Source organism: Pavona decussata, unplaced genomic scaffold, assembly GCF_977016875.1.
Source record: "Pavona decussata unplaced genomic scaffold, jaPavDecu1.1 SCAFFOLD_416, whole genome shotgun sequence".
Lineage (NCBI taxonomy): Eukaryota > Metazoa > Cnidaria > Anthozoa > Scleractinia > Agariciidae > Pavona > Pavona decussata.
In genome coordinates, this window is record NW_028145778.1 from 1,231,927 (window position 1) to 1,238,545 (window position 6,619).

The 6,619-nt window shown below is 39.1% G+C and overlaps 1 pseudogene; it reads left to right on the forward strand.

Annotated features, from left to right (window-relative positions):
• The first annotated feature begins 1,174 nt into the window (after positions 1–1,174).
• Positions 1,175–3,396, forward strand: LOC146450984 (uncharacterized; annotated as a pseudogene).
• The last annotated feature ends 3,223 nt before the right edge of the window (positions 3,397–6,619 follow it).

Consider the following 6,619-nt stretch of genomic DNA (forward strand, 5'->3'; position numbering starts at 1 on the left):
AGAAAGTGTGTTAAGTGGTGGAAAACTCTTTATTTCCACCTTATAGATATGGCGGTTGTGAATAGCTTTATTTTATTCCAAGAACACCAGGCACAATTTCCTGAGCCAGCTTTGAAACGCAGGGCTGATTACTCTCTCACTCACTTCAGAGAGGAAATAGTAAGGCAGCAGTGTGATTTTCCTGATTATGACCATCTGCTGGTCCATGTCTCTGCAAAGCCACCTCCTCCTCCTCCATCTGACCATGGCCATTCCTGACCGAAACACATACCCATTGTTGGTGATGAAAGGAGAATGTGTGTGGTGTGTTGGAAGACAAAGAGAATAGATTCTAGGGTTCAAACTTATTGCAGTGCTCCGCTGTGTAACTGCCACATGCACATAACTAAAGAAGAAAAATTGTTTCTAGTAGTTCCATTCCGTAGATTATGACCAATGACCTTCATTTTAGTCATCCTATATTGTAAATTGAACTTTTCATGTATAAACAGTGATTGTTATTTAGGGGGTGCAGGGGAATTCCACAAATATCATGTACGCAAAAGAAATTGTACTTACATAGGTATAACCATGAGAGGTCTGCATTGTAAATTAGGTTACACGAGTATAACTGTAAAATAATCAGCATTTTAAGTTAGATAAAACAAGGATAGTAAGGGGTTGAGTAGGGCTTATTTTGCTTCCTACAACACTTATACATCACCCCAACAAATATCACACATCCGAAAAAAAAAAAATTTTTTAAAAATCCTGTTTATCATAAATTATGCTAATTTGTGATGATCATGGATGAAGTATGAGGTATTGTTTTTGTTTTGTTAACACAATGAATTATTAACTTGATTTCCTGATTGATTTTGATTGACACTAAGTTACGTAATTAAGCCATGTGAATAGGCCTGCTTTTGGTTCAGATATTTTAGATTCGAAGATACGTGCATGTTTTGCTGACCTGTTTTGTTGACCCGTCTTCTGTTACACCGTGAACTGTTTTATCTGTTGCTGACCCGTGAAACAATCTTACTAGACATTGTCAAAGAAGTAAGTTTCAGTGCTGTAATTCTAGCTGATAGTTTTACTTGTGTGTTTATGTACCGATGGATTCTGGTAACTGGCTGACTCACATTGTTGACTTTAAATGGCCTGAATCGGAGGTAAAAGACGCCTTAAGTAAAGTTGAAGAAGCATACAACGACCTGGTAGTTAAACATAAAAAATTACACGACACTTATAGATGATGATGCGGAGTTTGAAGAAGCTGAGATCTGGATAAACAAATGCCAGGGTTCTTTCATGAACTATGTAATGCTGGCTAAGATGTACTTGGACAGTTTAGTTAGTCCAGAGAAACAGACCTTACAAAATGGTGAAGATAAGGAAATAACCGTGAGTAGTCAGTCAAGTATGATCCGAATTTCAAATATGCAATCTGAAGGGGATGTGGTTTCCGGCAGCAGTTTTCATGATAATGAACAGGTCTCTATTGTCAATGCTGTACAAGAAAACATGCAACATCCCCCTAGTAGTGGTGACAATGGTGTCAATGACAATGTTCAAGTCCCAAATCCCAAGTCCTCCAAGTAACGCCTGTGGTTTTAAAATGGAAAAACCGAAGCTACCAAAGTTCGCTGGAGACGTGAGGGAATAAGCAAATTTTTAAAGCTGATTTTAAACACGCAATCGAAGCCCGGTATACCAAACAAGACTTGATCACCTTTTTACGTACATGTCTCCAAGGGAAGCCCCTAGATTTAATTGAAGGGATTGGGACAGATTACGACACCGCGCGGGAATATCTAGATTCCATTTATGGCGATCCAAGATTTGTATCGGACACCATAACACAAGATGTTGTGAAGTTTCGCGCCCTCATAACGGAGAAGACGCTAGATTCTGCGATCTAGTATACTTGGTTAAGCAGTGTTATTACACTCTTAAAGAAGTGGGTGTTCTAAGCGATATGGATAACAGTCACATGCTATCCATTAGCGAACAAAAGATGTCAACAGATGACTGGAAAGTGTGCTCTAGGGACCTAGAACGAGACCGAAAGAAGGCAACATTGCAAGTGCTTATGGACTGGATGACCATTGAAATGAAGTCACAGATGCGTGCAACAGCGCCATTGAGAACCGGTTCAAGTACCCAACGTTCAGTTAATCATTTCCTGGGAGATGCAAGCAACAAAGGTAACGCAACTTGGCACAAATGTTGGATGTGTAAAAACTCCGAACACTTTCATCATCCACTTCTGCACAAAAGCAACGCATTCAAAATAGGAGTAGCAGCTGTCGCGGCTGGCGAAGGTCTTCTTCCAGTAATGGCAGCAAACATTTACTGACAGAATGGAATCCAAAAAAAAGGAAACGTCCTCCTCCTCCGACACTGCTGAGCTACTAGGACTCAAGGGAAGGGATATCTTGGTGACCATAACAAAAGTTGGCAGAGAAGAAGAAACTTTGAGAAAGAAAGAGTACCGCATACCAGTCAGTTCGGCAGATGACCGCAAGAAGTATTTGATAAAAGCCATCGGAATTCCAAGCATCAGTGATGACATTCCTCCAGTTCCAACTTCACAGATTACTGAGCTCCTGGGACTGCAAAACGAGAAGATCCGACGTGGAAGGGGACCGATTGACATCCTTATAGGAATTGGTCATGCTCACATGCATACAGGCGAGACCAAACAAGCAAAAGAGCATGTAGCAAGACAAACACCATTGGGATGGGTGATGTTTGGAGGTTCATCAGGAAACGTTCAGCCAGTGAGTGGTATATTATTTGTCAAGTATGCTATGCCCGTAGACTTAACAGACTTCTGGACAATGGAAGCCATGGGGGTTGCCGTGAAACCCTGTGTCTGCGATGCAGACAAACTGACTCAAACAGAAAGAGAAGAAACCAAGCTCATAGAGGAGTCGTGTTTCAAAGTCGAAAACCAATGGATGATCCCTTACCAGTGGAGGAAAGAACATAATCCGCTGCCAGACAACAGAAATTTGGCAATAAAACGTCTAGAATCAACAGAACGACGGCTGAAAAGAAATCCTGAACAAGCCTAAGCTTACTGCAAACAGATGAAAGAAATGGAAAGCATGAAATTTGCGCGAAAGCTTTCAAAGCAAGAACAAGATGAGTATCATGGTCCTGTTTATTACATTCCACATAACGCTGTACTGAGGCCAGACAAAAAGAGCACACCTGTTCGAATTGTTTTCAATTCATCCTCTGCATTCCAAGGACATACGCTGAATGATTACTGGAAAAAAGGTCTCGACCTTTTAAATGGCATGTTTGGGGTTGTCTTAAGATTTTGAGAGAAGGACGTTGCAGTAGTGGGAGACATCTCCAAGATGTATCATTGGATTCTTATTCAACATGTACATCAACATGTACACCACTTTCTATTGAGAAATATGGAAACAGAGAGCCTGACATTTTTGTCAAAACAGTTCTGACATTTGGGGACAAGCCTGCACCCGCCATGGCGCAAATAGCTCTAAGAAAAACAGCGCAAGAGAACAAGGCAGGCTACCCAGAAGCGGTCAAAGTGCTCACGAACAATACATACATGGATCGGATCGTAAATGCGAGCCACTTGAACACATTACTTACATTATATTACAATGCTTTCACTACAGATTACTTACAATTACGTAGCTTAATTACTTACAATGTGGCTGTACATACTATTCACTACTAACTTCAATTATAACATTACTAATACCGTAAACAAAACAATATATATATATATTGATAAAGTAAATATCAAAAAAAGTTTTTGTAAAACACACAGTAGAGAAAGAAGAACTAAATATTTTGTAAGAAATCCCACTTTTTGATATATTTAGTTTGTGTGCCTGATTTACTCGCGGTGTATCTTTCTAATACCAATTTGTCGCGAACTAGAGATTTAAATTCACCAAACTGAACTTTATTTCTGGCATTGGAGTTGATGTATAATGTATAAATAGTATTTTCCTATAATGATGAGATGATTTAGGGCTAAACAGTAACAAGAGGAGTGAAATACACCATATAAAACATCTAACTTTGAAAGGTGGAGTTTCCTTCCACTTTGGTTACCATACCAGTCTTGAAATTCTACCCAGAAAGAGTTGGCTTGCGAACATTCTATATTCAAGTGCCAAATAGTATGGATCTCAGAAGGGCAAAATGGGCAATTTGGAGAGTCAATTTTTTTCATTTTATGCAATAAACTATTTGGAGGCGATGAATGATCTTATACTGAAACATCGTCAATTTTGTTTCGTTTGTGACATTAAAGGGTAAAAGGTACACTTTACTTAAGTTATTCTTTTGTAAACCATATGGTGGTAATGTTTCTAGAGATAGTAGTTTTTCATATAAAGCTTTGCATGACAATGAGTCGCTAATTGAGTTAACAGATGCGATGTGGGGTCGTTTGCTAGAATTTAATAGCTTTTTCCAGAAGGGAGGAACAGAAGAAAGCATGCTGTAGTATTGCAGAAATTTATACTTTGCGTTATATTTTTCACAGGGGGAGTTAAAAGATAGAAAACAGTTCTTTTCTGCGTCAAATAAATCTGAAATGTAAATGATTCCAGTCCGATGCCAGTGCGGAAAATAGATCGATTTTTTATTAACAATTAAAAACCTATTGTTCAAGATCACTTGATTTAACACCTCAGCTTTGTTTTAGGGACAGCTTACAGCAATTTTCGGCCAATAGGTAATGATGTCTTCGTAAAATCTGGGAAGGTGTTCACTTAGGCAAAGAAGTTTGCAGTCATAATTACACTAAAATAAGAAGGCGCCGCAGACATTAGCAAGAAGAGAGGTTGGAATATATTTCCATGGAGAGTCATGGTCTGAACATAGACGGTTTACCCAGTTTAGTTTTAAAGCTTTGTCAAAGATAACGAAATCTTTCATTTCCAAGCCACCTTCTTTCTTAGATTTTATTAAAGTTGACTTTTTGATTTTCGCAGGTTTATGATTCCATACAAAGTAGAAAATCTTTCTGTTCACTTCCTCTACGAAGTAAGGCGGTGTCTCCAAAGAACTAAACATAAAAATGACCTTCGAAAGGGCTAATGTTTTGACAATATTTATTCTTCCATAAACTGAGATGTCCCTTTGGGACCAGAAATTTAAGGTTTTCTGTAACTTTGCTAGCTTGTCGAGGAAGTTTCTCTGGTCTGATAACTTTTCATCATAAGAGAAGCTAGTACCTAAAGCGTACACAGGTTCATCTCTTACTTGAATATTTAAATTTCCGTCTTTCCTATTTCTCATTGAGCCGAGCCATAAAATCTCAGATTTTGATACATTTATCTTTAATCCGGCGCATCTTTCAAATCGGGAGAGCAGTGCAAAAAGGTTACTAACGGAATAAACATTGGCGAGAATAGCTGTAGTGTCGTCTGCGTATTGTGATAATTTAACTATTCTATTATCTTGAATTTTTATACCTTCTATATCATTGGACTTTCTAATTTTTTGAGCTAAAACTTCAATTGCAGTAATAAAAAGCATACCTGAAAGGGGGCAGCCTTGACGTACTCCTCGTTCTACGAAGAAGTGATTTGATGCATACCCATTATTTAAAACGCAACTAGTAATGCTGTTGTAAAAAATGCTAACCCAACACCTAAGTTGTGGGCCGAAATTGAAAGATTGAAGACATATTTGAAGAAAGTCCCATTCTACTGAATCGAAAGCTTTCTCGAAGTCTAAGAAAACGGCAATCCCAGGCAAGTTTTTTACTTTTGTGAAATCCATGACATCTTTGATTAATCTTATACTTTCGCCAATGTATCTCCCTTTTACGTAACCGGATTGACTAGAAGAAATAATTTTCGCCAATACCTTTTCTAACCGGAGAGCGATCTTCAGTGCCATTCGCCAGCACCAACGTGCTCCCTGCTCAAGGCAATAATAGCATCACATATGTAGTTAAAGGCCCGCGCAAACCCCATATTGATTCATTTGACACGTGGCTGCAAGCATGGAACGTGTACAAAAACCTGATAATGGCTACACAACCCACCCGCTACACCAAGCCAGCCTCATATCGCAAGCAATTTCAATTTGCTAATCCCACATTTCGCTGGTCCCCAGTTTATATGTTCGCTATCCACTCCTGTATAGCATATGCAAAGAACCTGCAGAATGACTCTGGCACTTGTCTCAACATTCTGGACACCAGGCTGTACACTACCATCCTAGATGCCTCTGCCCTATGACCTCACCCTTGCCAATGCGCTCAATGTAAGTCCTTTGATCATATGGTCAAGGCGTAATGCCCCATTCACACCAAGGCTTAAACATGTTTAAAAGCTATGTAGTTAAACACAGTTTACTTTTTCCCTTCATAAAAGCTCTTCAGAATTTTTGTCGACTACAGATTTAGCACAACTGAAAGCATAAGTTAAAGTTTACTTAAATCCTACGTCAAAGCTTTCTGTTACCAGGGTAAGATAGAGTGAGTTTCTGTCACAAATGGCGGGTTTCATTGGAAATGTGCTTCGATGCAAAATGCTTTGCTTGGCGGATAACAAGGCTGATCTACATACACTGCGTGTCAAGAGAAGATTTTAATGTTCACCTGAAAGGCTTCTCCTGTGCTGTACTT